This window comes from Strigops habroptila, chromosome Z (assembly GCF_004027225.2).
Source record: "Strigops habroptila isolate Jane chromosome Z, bStrHab1.2.pri, whole genome shotgun sequence".
NCBI lineage: Eukaryota > Metazoa > Chordata > Aves > Psittaciformes > Psittacidae > Strigops > Strigops habroptila.
The window spans coordinates 76,225,656-76,244,758 of NC_044302.2; the positions used below are offsets into that span (position 1 = coordinate 76,225,656).

Genomic DNA, 19,103 nt, shown 5'->3' on the forward strand with positions numbered 1-19,103 from the left:
CACTGTACAAGTGTAGCCCATTAAATTTGTTGTTTTTATGGATTCTTTGTGAAGCTACCATGTCAACTCATATTTCAGCTCTGTGATATGTTCTAGCTTCATACTACAAACAATGTTTGCAAGTCTCTTCAGATGCCTATACAGGCCATAGGAAAGCTTCAGTCAAGTTGTGATTAACATAGCTTTTCATTATTCCTTAAATATGTATGCAAGATTCAACACCCTGGGGCATCATATGCATGACTGAGATACCTGCAGAAAGACTGTGGGTTTATGATTGAATGACCAGATTTATTTACATGATTCGTTTACAGATTTTAAATGATAAAATATTCCCTTGAGCATACTCTTAATTTAAAAGGTAATCCTGGCATAATTTCATTGTATCTTCATGCCATTTACCTGGTCCCAGAGAATATACCTCAGAGAATACAGGTACAAATACGTAGCTATGAAAATACAGATTCATTGCACAGCCTCTAGACACTTCAGCACTGCCTGTCAGAAATACGAAAAAGCATCTTACAAGTTTTATTTAGATGGAAACGTGGCATTATCTATACGCTGTGTTGTAGGTGAAAGAGCTTTAAAACTGGTTTGCAGCAGTCAGTCATGCCACAATAGAAATGTTTGTTTGTTTTTAAAAAGCAGGTGTATTTAAGTAATGAAACTGAATATATTCAGCATGAGATACTTAATGTAATATACTAACAAGGCAAGTTACATTGTAGCAGGGTTCTCTAGGTCATATCACTGTACACGTAAAAGACATTGTTTTTACAATACACATTGAATTGTATTTATCACCTTTTAAATTTATCTGCCATTTTATCAATCAGTAAGTGAAAATAATGAGATACTTTGTATTTCTTGCTGCCCTCTTTCACTTTTATAGTTTTGAATAAATGACTCTTCACTGGGTTAAGTTCATGTTTGAGTTCTTTGGTCAGGAACTTTTCTTCCTAGTATTTGCATGGTGTCCCCAGTATTGGGGGCAATATATATCAGTACGAATTGTGCTCGAGTATGATGTATACTGTAGCACTATGTAAACCTAAAAGAATAAACCTCTCTGAACAGTACATCACAGTATCAGAAATCACTTTAACAAGAGTGGTCAAAGGCAGAAGCAATATGATACTTGAAAAAGAAGCAAATTTCTAATCACATGCTTAATATGATTCAGAACTCATCACTAGTTCAATGTACTTGTACACGTACATTAACATATAGATAAAAAATTCTAAACAGTTAGTAACAATTTTTTTTTTCAGTTAAGCTTTTATTGCCATGAACAAAAATAGGATTTATCTTGTTGCAAATTTAGGCCTCAGTGCAGCAAGATTTACAGCACTGAATAGGACTGTTTTGTACAAGGAGTATTCCCCAGGGATTCAACTGAACATAGTGCTTAGTTAACATCATGCAGTAGTCCTTGCAGAAATGAGGCCTGTCTTTTATTATACTTAGATACAGAGGTGTATGAATTACAAATTATTTTCAACACTAATTATGAGAACAGTGGATATATGCAGTGCAACCATACTATTCCTCATGTCTAAGATACACCATCTTAAATAAACAAGACTAGAAAAGAACAAGAAAGGAAGTGGTGGCTTGAGGAGATGATCTGTTCAAGGTCAGAGCAGCAGGTCAGCAGAAGACCCTAAACTAGGATTTAGGAGATATACACATTTAATGTTCCTTCTTGTTCAGGAAGCCACTCATTCCTGCCAATCAGATTTGAAATATAGGCAGCTGTAAGACAAGAGAGAAACATGTTATGTCAAGAAGGTGAGAGATTTGTTTTTCATGTTTGTATCATTACCAAAAGTATTCAGGTATTAATATTTCTCCTGTTGGTAGAGTACTTAGTCACCTGATAATGTTGCTCCTGCTTACATTATATGAAGATTTATTTAGCGATTCTTTACTTTCAATTCTAGAAGAGGTAGAGGATATTTTTTATCAGTGGCAGCCTTTACCTGTCATGGTTGGTATTGTTTGTTTTGTTTTGTTTTGTTTTTTGTTTAATGAGGCCACAAGAAAACATGGTCTGATGTGTGTATGTGTATGAATCAGTGCCATATAGGCTGATTTAAAAAGTGATTTTCATTTGAGAGCAAAGAAGTGTCAGATTTTTCCCTTTCACTGTAATGCTCTTTATATTTGTCTAATATTTCCAATTAGATATAGCTAAGCATTATGATACACAATCTTTAGGGTCAGATTCAGACAAGTATATCATATATCACTAAAGAGAACTTCAAGAAAAAATAAAGAAAACTTAATTATTCTTTTTCTTTTAGACAAACTGTAGAAATATTTTTCTGTCTCTGTCACTTGTAACCATAATGAATTCCTTCTGTACATTTAAGTGACCTTTTCATGCTGTTACTTATTTGAAACAAAGAGGTGTCCAAATGTCTCATTCAGGACTGGGTCCTGTTCTGTTAGGTCACTGTGTATGGGTGTAGTCTGAAAAGTTTATACACTGCATACAATAAAATATGGAAGTGCTTTAGTGGCTGAGGTAAGCTGTTTACCACAGCAGCTCCCAGGACTCATTGCTGCGGATTAACCCTAAATATTTCTGTGCACTTTATATTCATTTCCCATTGCCTTGTTTAAATGCAATATATACAAAGTCATATTCCAGATCTTTAACTAGCAAAAAAAACTTTGTTATTTGGTCTGTGATAGCTGTAAATGAATATGTAATGGAGTCTCTACAGAAAACTAGCAGAGAAGCAGATGTCATAAGCTTAATTGCAGCTTATTCTGCTTCAGATCTCCTCACCAGCCCATTTTTACCCTGAAACCACACAAACAATAAAGCTGATGCTAAGAAAGTGGCAAAGTATGCAGACAAGTGGCAGAGTTGTTCTCTGCAGTAGCAATACAGTGTTACTTCAGTAACCCAACCATGAAACTGCACAATTTTACTTCTGTGAATAAAATTCCTGGTTTTATCCTTTAGTGTATCTGCCTGTTTCTATGAAATGCCTGGAAACCTATCATGTGAGCCTTCCTCTATCTAGTGTGGTAGGTGAGAAGCTATGTGGCTGCTGTAGTGGTCCTTTCTCTGTGGAATCTGAAGGTAAGGTTAAAAAAAAGCCTTGAGTCTGTCTGTTGTGCTCGTATCACACTGATTTATTTTCCTTAGCATTTTAGTCCTGTATATTCAAAACCTAAATCTGGTGGTATTTTTTCTTTCAGAGTTAGTTGCTGCATTTGCTCAAGAACACACAAGGAGCCTGTCTTCTGTCCTAGTCAGTTTATGTCAGTAAAACACAATGGGGTTGGTTTAAGATGCATTTTATCTACAGAAATGTTTCTATTAGATAGTCAACAGTAAATGGATGGAAACAACATTTTACCATCATTCTTCTCGTGTAGCAGAGTCTCTTTTTTTGTTGTTGTTGCCACAGGAAAATTTTGGAATCTTTGTTTTTCTTGTATATTGCACACGGCAAGTTTGATTTATTAACCCAGAGGTGCCGTTTTCTAACACCAGGCACAATTTTCTAATGCTAGGATTACTGAAAAGGACAGAAAAGTAATAGGTATTTCTTTTCTGCTTCTCCACTTTTGTTCACACTTGACAGCACTCCATGCATAGTTCAACTCATCTTTTCCCCTTGGGTAGCCGATCAGTAAGCCAGTTTCCTTTGCTGTTTGAGTCTTTCGTTGAACAACAGAGGAAACGAAAAGCATTTCAGAGCATAGGAAAACATGTATATAAACTCACAATATTGACAGAAGACTCCAAGGCAAAACTACCAAGGCAGAAATTGCAACTCTGCAGGAGCCACACACTAGGCATGTGCTTGGTACAAGGCAGAGGCAGTGGTGGGATCTGCTCAGATCTGTACCTTCCTATTACAGGTACAATGCATGGTTTAACACATTTTGGAGAGATGAACCCAAGACCCTTATTGGTTAATAAAACTGGTGGAATACTTGATGATTTTAAAAAGTAGTTTTAATACGGAGTCCTACCTGCTCTCTTCACTTTCTTTCATGTCTTCACTCTGGCAGCACCACTATGTTTGTCACATTACACACTTTGCCAGTGAAATTGCAGGTAAATGTGTATAAAGGAGGAATTGTCTCCATGTTCTTTATTCTGCAGTGGCTGTTGCACCTAGTGCAAGAAAGTTATGCTATCACTTTGAGTCCTTGATGCCACTGCATTAAAAATGCTGTTGATAATGGTAATAAACATAAGAACCTCAGGTTCATAGAACCTGAATCCGAAGAAAGGCTTCACAAGATAATCTAGTTTATCCATTTCTCCCAAGACAAATCAATCAATCATCTTCAAATGTATGATTTTCTTAAAAGCCAGGGATGATACGGATTCCACCATCACCCAAGGCAATCCATTTTAATGCTTCACTTTTCTCATAGTCAGGAATTTTTCCAATCAGAGAAGTGAATCTTGCTTGTGGGACTTCCTAGGCCAACTTCACTTCTTTCACCCTGATCTCCATACACAGTCTTTGCATGTGCAGGCAGCTTTGCACTGTTGCTGTGAAGCGCTCATGGCCCGTGCTCGGGGAGGACAGTAAGAAGGAAGGATGCAGAGATCTTTTGGTAGTCGGAGGGCCTGTTGCAACCCGTTCTGAAACAAGCAGTTTCATACGCTCTGCCCTGTCACCACTTCTCATAAAATACTGTCTTCTGAAATAAGCGCAAGTATGGATGTCACTGTTTCTGTTTTTCACTCATACCGGCTAAAATGGGCTTGTTTTCGCACAGGCTTCCCAGCCTTCCCCGCGGGGGGGCCCGAGGGGGGGCGGTTCTGTGCCTCCCTCTCTCCGGCTGCCTGCGGTAGGAGTCCCCCTCCCCGATCCCCACGCCTTCAATTATTGATGGTGGCGGCGGCCGCCCGCGCCTGCCTCCGCGCCTGCCTCCGCGCCGCGCCCCCCTGCACCCCTCTGCGCCCCCCTCCACGCCTTGCCCGCCCGCTCTCCCTCTCTCTCCCCAGCACTGCCGCAGAGGCTTCACCGCAACGCGAAGCCCACACCGCCACTCCGGTCCGCCCCTCCTCTGATCCGTCACGCCTGGCGGCTTCTCCGGGAGGCTCGACGCTCCCTCCCGCAGCAGCTCGCCGGGAGCAGGAGGCAGGCGGTGAGCAGAGGAGCCGGGAACGCCCCGCAACCCAGTCGCGCCGCGGCTTTCCGCCGCTGCCCCGCCGGTCGGTAAGTGGTGCTCCGGGCAGTCAGGCGGCCGTTGCTGCTTCCGGGCAACTTTTCCCTTTTTTCTTTCTTTTCTTCCCCCCCTCCCCCCCCCCCCTTTTTTTTTTTCGGGACTTCAACTTTTACCACGGGACTTTCGGGCGGTTTGATGGCCGGGGTGCGGGGAGAGCTCTCTTCCGGGCAGGCCGGGCGGTGCAGGGAGCGCGGGGTTCCCTCATGTCTCGGCGGTGAGCGGGAGGAGCAGTTTGTGCTCGGCTGCTGCTCACTCCAGCTCTACCCAGAGCTCGGTCGCTCTTCTCCGCAGTTAGAGTAGGTTGCGCAGATCCGAGCGTCTAATCTCTGCTTTTGAAGCTGACCGGCATGTTAAGGCTGGCAGAACTTTTCCACGCTAGGGGAGCGGAAACTGGGGGTTCGCAGACTCCAGATGTTTGAAGAAAACAAGCTTGAAGATGTCCTAGAGGTAAGGATGGTGAGGAGAATCAAAGATGCAGGAAGTGTGCCAAGATTCCAGCTCCTTAGGGAACTGACACTTTCTAAGATGTGTTTAGAAGGCACCCTGAAACAGAAAAGAAAAAAAAACCAAAAACCAAAAACCAAGTCAAACCAATTTAGGTGTTTTGAAAACTGTGTTGCTTTTCTCACTGTAGGTTGCCATCAAGGATTGGTTCTCATACTATGTTGGGAGAATAGTTTAGCGTTCGTGACCCATAGAGGGGAGGGTGGACTCCCTTACAGCTTTACGAAAGGACCTTTCCAAAACACACCAAGTTACTGCTTTCCTAGTGCTTTGAGGATTTAGATCCTGAGATGCTTCTGGCAGTATATGAGCAGGGAAGCACAGAGGAGTCACAGTCCAAGTCCCAGGGCTAGGAAGTGCCATGGGATGGTGACTTTTTTTGGGGCGACTCCATCCAATTTTAAGAAGATTGTAGAGCAGAAGAGCCCGAGGGATGCAAAGAGGTGAAAGAGCTGGTCTGGCAGTCCTGACAGGCAGGACACCCCAGGCACCTGAGGGCTGAGTGAAATGGGGGTAATGGAGCATGGAGGTCATGGGCAAGTCTTGGGAGCCTAATCCTGCCAAGCAGTGTGGGCGCAGTGCGAGTGGGGGGCGAGAGTGCAATCTGAGTCATGGGGCAGCCACAGCACATCTGAACAGAAATGGGGAGGCTGAGGTGAGAAGGAAGATATGAAAAAGAAGCATATAAAGATAGGCAGGGAGGAGGCAGATCATCTCTTCAAAAGAAGCCGAGATCACCATGAGGCTCCACCGTCATTGATAGTACCCTGCTCTCCTTCCAGGGTTAAGAGGCTGATGAGCGTAACTCTGGTGGAGGGGGTGGCAGATTGCAGTGGTTAGTAGAACACAAGGGAAACCTACTCAGACAAACACAATTGGTACTGCTGATACTCGGGCTGCATTGCGCTGCAGTGCAGGGAGCTCACAGCAACTTCTGCCTTAGGAGGGAGAGGGAGATGCTGAATTGATCTATAGAGGTGGCACAAACTATGCCAAAAATTACTGCTTTGTGAGGGAATTGCAGATAGAACTGGAAGTAGAGATGTAAGGAGATTTTGGAAGGAACTTCTTGATGAATTTAAAATTAGCCACAAAAGATCTGGGGGGAAGAAAGGAGAAGAAAGGGGCAGGAGGGAAGAAAAAAACAAGAAAAAAAAAGCCCCAAACAAAACCAGCAACACACAAAACAAATAAGTTCTCCAATCAGAAAAATTGTAAATGGTATACTTATGTTGTTTTCCTCTGAGTTCTCTGTGGGAAAGAGCTCTGTTTTAACTATGCCATATGTCCTCCTGAATTATTGAAATTTTACAATGATCTTCTTTTCATGGTCTGATGTCCCTGTGGGAATGAAAACTACTATTGCACTATTTTGTACAATATTCATAGTTTTCCCTTAATTATGCATTTATCCAGCATCTTCATAGAGAACAAGGCACCATGGTAAGCCTGAGACTCCTTTTCTTCCCTTCCCTCTCACCTATCCATTTTCTGCAATTTTACAGAAGGATAGCATACGTTAAATCTTACTGGTTTGGTCTTTTTTTTTTTTTTTTTTTAAAAATTGTTTCTCTAATGTGGGATTGAGAAGCATTGCTTTTCTGTATTCCAAAGAAATGCAGAATACGCTAAGATACCTCACAGTAAGTTCCAAGTACAGTTTCATTTATATTTGGAGAAAATATTTACACAGGCAAATATTGACAAAAAGTCTGTCAATTAAAATTATTGACACACATTGAGCCTCCAAACATCTTACAAATGATATTTGAAGAAAGAAAAGAAGAAACTGTTTAATGTCTATATTTCTGAAGCTGGATTCATACTGTTTAATCAATAAAGATGACCCTGAATATCTGTCGTGCAGACTAGACATAGACTTCCCCTGATGACAACTTGATGTAAAATGTCATTGCATTCTGGAAAAATAGATTTGTATTTGGCCAAATGATATCAAGCCAAATGTTTTCTGATTGTTTATTTGATAAATCTAATTATTTTTTAATAATAGTAAAGCAAAGGTGTTAGGTTTTTTTCTCAGTTGTCAGCAACACGCAAGAAATAAATATGTTTGCAACAAAGGAAAATCGCATGAAGTGTTCAGTTATGTTTGCAAAACATGGTGTTACCTCAGATGACAATATGAAACCTATAATCAATTTTGTAAGTGCCTGAGTGTCTAAGCTTTTATAAGTGGCTCGCAGTAATGGTGGATTTCAAATTATTTTTTTTAATGGTGTGTTCCAAAGCACAGAGGACAAATGTTTATTCACAGTGGTCCTGATCATCCCAGTAAAATTGGTGTGAGTTCTGTTGTAGATTTTGGTGGGAACCACAATGAATTCAGCTATATAATTAGCTAGTGGTTTTGTGTGAAAATAGTATCAATGAAGATACTTCACATTCTCAGTCATATAAAAGTTGTTTCAGCATCACAGACAGATCACTTGGGTTGTATGTTGCTGTGAATCTTTGCAACCCATATGCATCACAGGATGCATATCAACGCTTGTTTAAACAAAAGCTCATCAATTAGATTAAATGTGTTTGCAAACCTGTGATAGGGAACGCACAGCTGCTGCTACCGCCTTCGTATTATGTAGTGCATAACATTTTCCTATTAAAACAGAATGGAGTCCTTTCTAAAATGATTCAGGGAACTGGATTTAGAGCTTGTCTTCTTTTAAGTGTTTGTAAGCAGTAGAATGGAAAAATTAATTGAAAGTATGCTCAAAGTATTTACACTGGGAAGAAAAAGAAATTTTTCTTTTAAATTAGCTAACTGTTTCCGGTTTTAATTAAATGTGATATATTCTCTAGTAACTATACTACAAGACATGGTGGGCCTTTTTTTCCATAAAACACCGGTTGATAGCCTCACATTTTAATTAATCTTTCATTTTGTGTGTTGCTACGTGGTTCTTCTGGAGACATCCTAAACATACAGAGTACCTACTTGCCCGTAAATATATATGTTGCTGTCTGTGATATGTTAGGTTTGGTTTCAAGTTACTATTTTTACACCAGTGAGAGATAAATATGTGTATATTAATCAAATGCAAATTCTTTAGCATGATTATTACTGAAGCTGTTGTCCTCTTATTAAAAACCAAACAGAAGGGGTAAAGCAACACTGAGCAAATCCTTTCCTTCTCTGTGGTTCAAACTCTTAGTCACTTTCCCACCCAGAGAGGCTAATAAAAGTTTAAATGTTGCAGGCATAACAATGAAATTGATTAAGGTATAATGCAGTGTAATGCGATTAAGATACCATAACGTCATTTCATTTTTAAGACTGAATTCTTACCTATGTCTGCATTTCTGCTGGCCAGCCGCTGGCAGTAAAGACCTTACATGCATCAACAGACCGTCAGAGATTTTCATAATTAGGTGGGCATTCCATCCAAATATTTCTAATTCAACTAAAAGTGCACCATATTGAAAACGCAGATGATACCTACCATGTGTTGTAGCTGTTTCAGCACACACAAGGCATATAGCTTTATATTGATCTGAGACTCCTGAAAAATATGGTATTGCTGCAGCTTCATGTTTCCTTGCCAGCAGCAAGATTTTTTTTAAGATAAAGCAGCATCCCTGTAGCTGGCTCTTTCATTCTCAGCAGGTTATTTTTGTGGTCGTGGCTGTGTGGATCTAGTTACGTGCTTTGTTCTACAATGATAGCCTGTGTCTCACAAGCATGTCTAGATTTTTGATTGAAAATCCACATTACAGTGAATACAGTTGGCAGCAGCATTAGAGGATAGTGCAGGATTTTTTTCCCTTTAATGATCATATGAGTTTTTGTATAGGGAAAAACATTGTGAAATACATCACAGAAACTAATTATTTAGAAATACAGTTAAATGTGGAACTGAAAGGCAACTTTGCTCACTGCATCTCATAGAGCCTCTGGATCTTTAAGTGGCACCATTTTTGTGGCATACAAAGCTAGAGGATAAACTTCCCTTTCTGCAAAAAAGTGCAGTGCTAATCCCAAGAAGATGGTTTTGCAAATGGGATTCCACCTTTCTGTCCCCCTGCCCTGCTCTGACATTGCACGGTTTTGTTTTATCCGGGAATTGCAGCCATTGCCACGGCCTTACAAATGAAGTGGTCCTCTGAACTGCTTATAAGGCTGAAAATGAGTGATTCCTTGGAACAGCACTTACAGATGGAAGTTGCTGGTCTCCAACACGTAGCTTTTAGCTACATTTAGCTGTGTGGTTTCTTGAAATCCTGCCTCTTGGTCAGCTCATGTCTCACATCCTTGCTGTCTGTAAAAATGAGAGAAAATACATATTTATTTTCATTAGAAAGGAACCGCTTGAAAATTCCATCACAAAATATATCCAAGCACCAAACGATAAAGATAAGATCAACAGTGTATTTCTCCATTTCCTGATCATGTTGAAAGCTCTCTGCAGCACACTTGTGATACCTTTCTTGTACTTATATGAAGGCACCAGATCTTATTCCCTTTTTAACTAACTCTCACACCAACACAGTAAATTGCTCAGTACAAAATATGAAGATCCTATAGTGATGGCTTGTTAGCACTTCTTGAGAGGTTTATGGATCTGTGAATGTTTGGGTACTGCTTTGTAAGTTGTGAAAGGCTGGTCCTGAAAGGAAAAGTAAGACCAAGTGTTACTATGGTCTCCTGTGAGTCTAGAGAATGCATATTCTTGATTTTACAGAGCAAAGTTCACCTCAGTTTTTACTGATCTGGGTTTAATCAACAAATAAAAGAAGGTAATTCTAAATGCAGTAGATAAAGATACCAAATGTTAACATTTCACATGTCTCGGTCTCCTACTTTTCATACTGGCAGGTAGCTGTGCAGCTGACAGTGGCTTTTGCTTTTGGACAGTATTCTTCTTGGTGTCTAGACCTCCTCACATGAGCAGGACTCACTGCCTCTCTTCATGTCTAGCTGGTGCACAGCCAGCCACTGCCACCAGATTCACTTACCCTTTTAACATTCTTTCTCAGTGTGCGAGCAGCACCTTATATTCTAATAACTAATTCAACTGTTATTTCCTCTCAGCTTTGTTAAAGAAATGAAGTTCTGGCAACAGGGAGACTGTCAAGAGAAAAAATGTAAGACATATCACCAATAAACTCATTACTGTGCCTGGAAATCTTATAAGGGTTCAGGAAAAAATCTTATAAGGGTTCAGGAAAAAAAAAACCCCACCCAGAAAAAAACTGAACCAAAATCCAACAAACAAACCAAGAAGTATTAAGGCTTGTGGGACTCTCTGCTATGTAGATATAGTCTGTCTTTCCCTCGGTTTCCCTCAGCATGCCACATCACCACTAGCTGCAGTATACCATAGTCAAAATGAAGATACTTAAAATAGCTAGTTTCTGTTGCAGACTAGTATACCAGGATGATGCTCTGAACAAACCTCAGACATGCTTGATGTTATCCTACAGCGTGGGCCACGATGAAGGTAGATTGCCTTCCGTTCAAAGCTAACAAGTTTAAAACTTGCAAGAAGGTTTCTGCACAACACTACTGCAATGCAAAAGAATAATGGAATAATGTACATTTGAAGGGACTCCTTGAAGTCGTTTCATCCAGTCCCCTTCCCAAAGCAGGGCAAACTCTTAAATTAGATTGCTCAGGGCCTTGCCCTGTCAAAGGCTGAATATCTTCAAAACTCCAAACCTCCAACCATTCCTGTGCTTCACTGGCCTCATCATGAAGAATTTCTTCCTTATTATTAGGTGTTGGTAAGGAGAGCAAAATTGGACATGCTAAACTAGACGTAGTTTCACAAGCAGAGGGGAATAATTACTGCAGGTAAATCGCTTGTTAATGCATGCCAGGATGTGGTTATCCTTCATTACTACAGGGTACCCAATGGTGCATAGCAGCATAAGTTAAAATGTCATCCATTTGCCATAATACTGCAATTGATACAGAGGCCCTGATTTTTGTTGTAGAAAACATTTCCCATTATCTCTTAGAAAGATGTTACATGTGCAACTTTTGAAATGCAATAACCCATTAAAAATATTTTGGGATGACTGCCTGTAAACAGCATGAAGATAAGTGTCCCACTGAGCTATTAGGTATTATATAGGGGCCTAAGTCTCAGTTAAGATGACATCAACAGGTGTCTTCATCTCATTTGTGAGAGGAAGGATGCCACAGATTATTACAGATCTGCATTCATACATATATTGACCAATTTAGATCCCAGTACAACCCACTATAATTCAAACAAGGTGAATGGAATTGCAGTCAGTGGGAATTTGGCTCAGGATCTGTCAGTCTGGAGGTTTCATCAGAGAAAAAAGGCCATATATTTCATCAATCTTTTTTCTCTGATAATTATTTTCTCTTTGATTTTAAATAGTCTTAACTACACTGATAAATAAATAAGCGTCTGACCAGAAAGTGTGTGTCCTTCTAAGATTCCATGTATCCAGAGATATCTTAAACTTGTATTTGAATAGAACCTACATGGTTAGCCTTGCCAGATATTGTTATGATAATTAGCAGGGAAAAATTCAGATAGATATGTTTGTCAGTACCATAAGTAAAAAAAAATCCCATGTCTTATTTATGGTGTATACCTACCTTATAAAACCTTACAAAGGTTATAAAGGCTTTAGTTTTAAGAAGAAAAAGCTGTATTTTCTATATGTACCTTTTGTAGTTTTTTTATTGCACTTCAAAGGACTAAAGTTGAAAATGACCAAAGGAAAAATTACTTTTATAGGAATTAAAAGCCTTTTCCCATATATTTTATGCATTGCACATTCTTTCATATGTAGCTGCTCTGACAGTTTTCCCCCATGTATCTTGTGACTTAGAAAGGTTGTGCACTCTCATGGGTCTGAAGTAAAAACAGGAGAGAGGAGAGCATGGAAAACCAAAGCTACATCTATTGTAATAGTAATGTTACAAAAACTGATAGGAAAATCATTGGAATATCTGAAGTGTTGCTCTTATCAGTTGCATAATTAGACTAATTATGTTTTAAATTCAGAATAAAGCTTTTCCGTATAATAACCTCTATGTGGAGGGAGTAGTTGGAAGAGTAAATGTTTTGTAGTATTTCAGTTTTTAAATACCCATTGGTATACATAATGTAAATGAGGAATGTTATTTGATTTTGTGAATGGAAATACATACATATTGTGTAAAGAAAAATATAAAGCCAGATCACACTCTGACTTTAAAAAACATGCATCTCCTGAAAGTGTGCAACATTCCTATTTCTAAAGGAGTTCAGGTCACTACATTTGCTTATTGAGGGCATAATCCCTGCGGGCCACAACATGTGTACACTTAAAGTGCATTCTTTGGTATTCTAAACTATCAAATATGTCCACAAGTTTAATATATTTCTCAGGTCTTCCCAAGTTGTGTAGGCCAAGTCTGATGCAGCAAAAATTCAGCCCACTTATTGGGAAAACTGGAAAAGCCTTATATGTTATTCTTTGATAATTTCTTTGGTCTATTTAGTTGAAATACTAATTCTTTTCCAGTCCTTTTCTTGCCTTCAAATGAAGTCCTGGAAGGAAAATAGAAAAAACTTGGAAATGGAGAAGTGAGTATGCTTTTCCTAGAAAACACAAAAAAGTGGTATAAATGTTAGACACCATATCGGAACATCTAACATCTGTTTGCTAAAATAAATTACATTCTGTTTAATTTTTGCTTCTTCAAATAAAATTCCATGCTCAGTTCACGTTTGAACTTGGAAGAGTCCAAGCGCAAATTAATTGCAAAGCTCTTAAAAGTTCTGCTTAGTATGTGGTGCTAAGGATCTGAGCCACTCTTTAAACTTTTAATATCTAAACAGATGTTTAGACCCATATTTATAATCATAAATATCATGGCCTCACTTTCAGAGACCCTGGAAATACTCTCACTAGAAGACGTACTCCAGTTGAAAGCAGGAGATACCTGTAATGAAAAACCCAAGTAAGGTATCAGGCCTTGTATCTTGAACAACCAAACAATAGAAAACTCACAGACTTTAAAAGATAATGCCATCTGGGTGGTTCTGTGTATTTGCTCAGAAAAACTGCAAGGCAGGAAAAAAACCCAAACTGTTATCCAATTGTCCAAACACATTTTAGTAAATGGATGTTTAGAAAATGGGTGTTAATTGGCTAAAATGAATTCTTGTCAAAGACCATTATTTATTAGGTCCTATATGGAACAGAAGAGACTTGCTCCTACCTGAAGAACCTTAACAGCTAAATTTAAAATGAACAAAACATAAACATCTAACATGATACTTGCTGGAGTTACAGCCTGGCTCTCCACTGTCTGTTCGTGCCCATGTCTGTCCACGGAGACAGTAGCCATCCAAGATGTGGCACTACTCATTAGTAATCTAGAAGCAATCCTAATGTTTTGCTACTGGACACCTTACCTCCTCAAAGCAGTTTTGTCCTGAGTGCTGCTTGTTTTGAACTAGCTTCCTTTGTAGAAATAAAGACACCTGGAAATTCTCTTTCAGTTCGCATTTGTTCAATGGTTAAAACAATGAGCCTTTTTTTTCTGCTGTAAAACAGCATTACAGTTTTGATTACACACCTAGATCAACCAATAAAACTAAGTAATTAAAAAGAAAATACGGAGAATTTCTCTGAGACATCTTTTGACTGAAATGACTAAGCAACAACTCAAGAGTAACCCATTCAGGATGCTTTTCTTTAGTGTATCAAAGCCATTCTTTGACTTATCAATCACTTCAGAGAAGATTAGTGTACTTGGATTTGTGAAAATCCACGAAATGTTTCTCAAGTTCCTGTCTGGAGTTGAAATTCATAAAACCTTTGAGTAATGCTTATTTCTCATATCTGGCTCATCTTCTTGCCTAAGAAGATGACTGAATTGCCTCCTGATTGATGTTCACTTTCCCACATAGCATTCTATGACTTCATAATAATAACTTAAAAATATTAAGAATCACCTTCCTTCTCAGTTTTAAAGTTTCAGTTTCGCTCCAGCTACAGTTTCATGGCAGAAAACTGTCAAAAGTCACAGAATTATAATTATTTTCTGGGTTTTTTCTTTTTCTCGCCACCCCACTCCTCCCTCTCCTCCCCGCAGTATTTAGTGAATGCTTATCATTCATGTGGTCTTGGAGCGTAATTTAGGAGATTCCTTGGTATGACCAGCTGTACAAAATTATTAAGTAGATCAGCACTCTGCTGCCATTACACTTAAATCATTTGGTAAATGAGAAAACTGCTTCTCTCTGTGAAATTAGGTATCTCTGAAAATAACAAATTTCACTGTAGAAAATGTACAAAATAAATACGGTGACTCCTTGCCCCATAGTCCAAAGGAAGAAAACCTATTTTCCAGTATTTGGGAAACTATTGGAAACCAGCTTATTTCAATCTGCTGGTGGTGTGACTGCTCTCTAAAGTAAATATTGCTCATAGAAGTTACTAAAGAGTTATTGTGTATATTTGCTGAAATATGAATCACTCAGAGGTATGATCTGAAACATGTGTAACATCCCAATTGGTGTTTTAAGGAATGTATGTTATTCTGGTAGGGATAGGATGAAAATGTTTGCTAAATGTTGTAAGCTTCCCTAGTGCTTGATCCATGGACAGTCTTTCAGAATAGAACAACCGCATTCTCCACTGAGTGAAGAAAGACACAGATAGCCTGGTAGTCTAGCATAAGCATGCATAAGGAGGGGCTGTGGGTTTCCTCAGCTGGGAAGAGAAGACCAAAGGAAAATGGGGAGGATCTAATTGCTGCCTTCTCTAATCTAATGACTGATTATAAAGAAGATGGAGTCAGGAAATGGAATGGAAATTTGAACAACATAGAGGGAAGAAATTCTTCAGTGTGGGGGTGGTGAAGTACTGCAGTAGGTACACAGGACCACTGTGGTATCTCTGTCCTTGGAGATGCTCAAAACTTCCCTGGACATAGCTCTGATCTAATTGCGAGGCTAGCCTGGCTTTAAGAAAAGATACACTCATCCAAATTTCTGTGAAATTCTGGATTAAATTAAAAACTCTCTTTCCTTAATGGGAATGTCCCTTGCTTTAGGGGTGCAAGCACTTAACATGGCATCAGCTACACAATCTGCAAAACTATTTTCAATGTTGGCTGATACACATACATTCAGGGAAATAAGCACTTAATCAATGTGACATATATCCTCAGGCCACCACAATGTGATCCTTTTTAAAAACTAATTGTAAGCTATAATCAAAAACTAATTGGCTGATGAAGCAAGAATTCCTTTTCTAAAATTGTTTTGGTTATTAAATTTAAACATGACGTCTGATTTTTTATCTTTTTTTGGTAGAAAAGGAAAATTGCTTTTACAGCTTGGCTGCTGTGTTTTACTGGGACTTTGTTGTTTATTTTGCCTGCTTTGGACCTATGTCTACACACACGAGTGAATTGTTTCTTCTTGTACTTTCTTCATAAGCAGGATTTTTTTTTTTCATATTTAAGCAACTACTACTAATTTTCCCCATGTTTATATTCCAGTTTCTTTTCATTAAAGCCCTTTTAAGGTTACTTAAGAAAGGAGAGGATTTCATACATTCATTCTCTGCAACTGGCAGCGGTAAATGTCCTCCCATTAGAACTGTGAGGTTAACATTTTTAAGCGTGCTAAGACTAAGATTCAACCAACTTAAGACTTTTGAAACCACCCCCTCCAAAAAATGTCCAATTGCTTCTATTCGCAGCTTTATATATGACAGAATAAATCCTGCTTTGATAATATGTATAATATGTTATTTGAGTAGCAGCACAGGAAATCAAACCCATGGCCCCCAAGAATAGCAGTGTTGCAAAGGTCCTGTTCTTTCAGTCTTCTGCATTTTCAAGGGTTTCTTTCAGTGACATTTTTCTCATGATGTAATAATTAAGAATTGCTGAAAATTCACAATCCTAGTCAATGTTAAAAGTTGTCCAGAATTTAGCATTGTTTCTTATGTGGTTTTAGCATGTACTCCTAGTAAACTGCTGAAGATAATCAGTCTGGATAAGGTGGTGCATGTTCATTCCAAATCCCACTGGTTTCACTGTGAGCATTTTAATTAATTCTAATCCAGTCCCAAATGTTCATCCTTAATGTCCCTTTGAAACAGCCTCTTCAGTCTTGAAGATTGCGTAGCTGCTTCATGTGGCAGAAAAGAAAATGGAGATCACACAGAGATAAGAGGCTTGATGCTAAAACTGGCAGTTAGCAGCTGAAATGCAGTGTTCCCCACACCTCACCAGAAAGGAGAACTAAGCTAATATCTGATTGTAGACTTGACTTGCTACATATGCCAAAAGTGAGCTTTCTACTAGCCATTCTGGTCATAGCTATAATCAGTGATTGCAAATGAAAAATACTGCCACTTTTCCCAATATGTGTCTTTCTGTGGCTGTTACAGGTGATCCTCCAGATTATAGTTTTGATCACAACAGGTGTCATAGTTTTGGGTATACCATTCTGTATGCATAAAGCAGTTTCCAGCCTTCTGGAGTTTAGAGATGCCTTCAGATTTTCCTGTAGAGGTAAGGAGCCATGTATAGAAAATTTCACCCTGCTGGCAGTAGTCTCATTTCTGGTTTTAGTGAGCTTTCACAGTTCTAAGGATAGATTGCACATACCCTCAGTCTCTGTGAGAATGCGGAGTGCCCAACAGACCTTGTTTGTCCTGATGAGTCTCAGCTGGACCCCTCACAACATCTGCCTTCTGGTCCAGGAGCTCTAAACTCAGGCTTCAGCCTGGAGTTGAGGGGGATTATAGTGTAGGCAGGGTGGGACCTTTGCTGGTGGAGTATGGGCCCCAGACAGTGTGTACAGAGATGGTGGGAGCAGCAACAGTTTTTTAGCGGCAGTCTGGAGCTCATTGGACAAGGTGAGGCAGTGCTATGTCCAAGATTAGTCAAGGAAATCCAGTCTGAGATTCAGAAACAGCAAGGGATAGGAGACAGGTACTTTATGGTGTAGCTCAGGCAGAGTTGAGGTGCCTAGGTCTGAGCTTAAAGGGAGCTTGTGTCTGTGGCAGAAGATGTGAGTTCCTGGGGAGGGTCCCAGGTGAGGCTGGGCAGGATGATTAAGTCCTATTGAAGCACCTGAGCCCCCAACAGTCTATTAAAACTCTCCAAGAGGAAAAGGAAAAACAATTTCAAGACAGGGAACCGCAGGAAGATGGTCAATTTCAGTGTTGGGTGTCAGGCATTTTAAGAACCAGACTAAGAATTAGGCTGAGAGTAAGTAGGAAAACTGAGGATCTTAGTGAATTGGAGAATTGTCTGTGTCCATAAAGCACACACTGGAAAAAAGGCTGTGTTGTCATTCTGCTTTAAAATAAAATATAAATGGTTTCATATGGCAGAATTTATTTCTGAAATCTTTTGCCTCACCACACCTTTTCCCTGTGCAGCATCAAACACAGGGAGCAGAATGTTTTTTTCAGACTGGCGAGTGGGCAGTTTTCAAAATAAGCTGCAGGAAGCTTACTGAAATAAATAAAAACAATGTTCATCAGCTCTTCTTAATTTTGCTGCCTATTTTGTTTTAAGTAACAAAGCACTGTATTTGTTCAGTTGTGCTATCCACCCCTACATATTCTACCCAAGGGAAGAAAACCACACTGAAGTAGTATTTAGATTGCATAATGCACTCTGAGATACGGATAAATCCCATTTTGTCGGAGGACAGAGGCAGAATCTGAAAAGCTAGGGACCGATGCATTTTCAGTACAGATTCTGTTCATCAGTCCATTATTTTAGTCTGTTTCCACGCTCTCTTCTTACCTATGTTATCAAATCTACAAAATAAAGGCTTATGAAGTTTAGTGAACCAAATAGGGATATAAAATATAAACTGCTAAAATATTAAATTTGTGATTTAATGGAAGCCATGCACCTGCAGCCACTTGAACTTCTTTGCTTTAGGGCTGAAGTTGGTAAAAGCTGCATGTCGTAAGGCACATGTGCACTGTGTAACTTGTAATAGTAGTGCGATTCAGGTTAACGAACTGAAGAGACCCCATTAAATGCGTGATCAGCAAATGACACAGTTTGAATATGGCTGAAACCTGAGTTTATGGGGATCTTAAAAAGTCTTTGTTTTCCAGTGTAGAATAAAATTATGTAAACAATTTGTACAATTATAAGCCAGTTCAGCCTTAAAAAAAAGGCAGTTCAGTTTTTAGCAGTGGCATTTATATCTGGGGAGGTAAGAGCACTCGTGGTTTCCTTTCTTACCCAGTTAAGGCCTGGGAGACAATGAGTCAGGCTTGAATTATGAAAAAAGTAATTTACACCTGAAATTATTAAATAAATAGGGAGAGGTAAGACTTTCTGAGTGTGCAGAATCACTTTTTTCCTTTTTAATGCAGCAGAACTAGTGCTCTATTTGGAT

At 39.2% G+C, this 19,103-nt stretch overlaps 1 protein-coding gene and 1 long non-coding RNA gene across 2 annotated transcripts in view; one reads left to right on the forward strand and one right to left on the reverse strand.

The window, feature by feature from the left end:
• Positions 1 to 274: 274 nt before the first annotated feature.
• On the reverse strand, positions 275 to 4,864 carry LOC115601203. Its single transcript, XR_003989259.1, has 2 exons — positions 4,003 to 4,864; positions 275 to 1,758 (listed from the first exon to the last, which is right to left on the reverse strand). It is a non-coding gene; the product is annotated as an uncharacterized LOC115601203 (long non-coding RNA).
• A 254-nt stretch (positions 4,865 to 5,118) lies between these two features.
• SV2C (synaptic vesicle glycoprotein 2C) overlaps positions 5,119 to 19,103 on the forward strand; it is a 112,174-nt gene continuing 98,189 nt past the window's right edge. The window contains exon 1 of the mRNA XM_030470881.2: positions 5,119 to 5,207. The gene's annotated coding sequence lies outside the window, so the exon portion shown is untranslated. The remainder of the gene's footprint in view (positions 5,208 to 19,103) is intronic.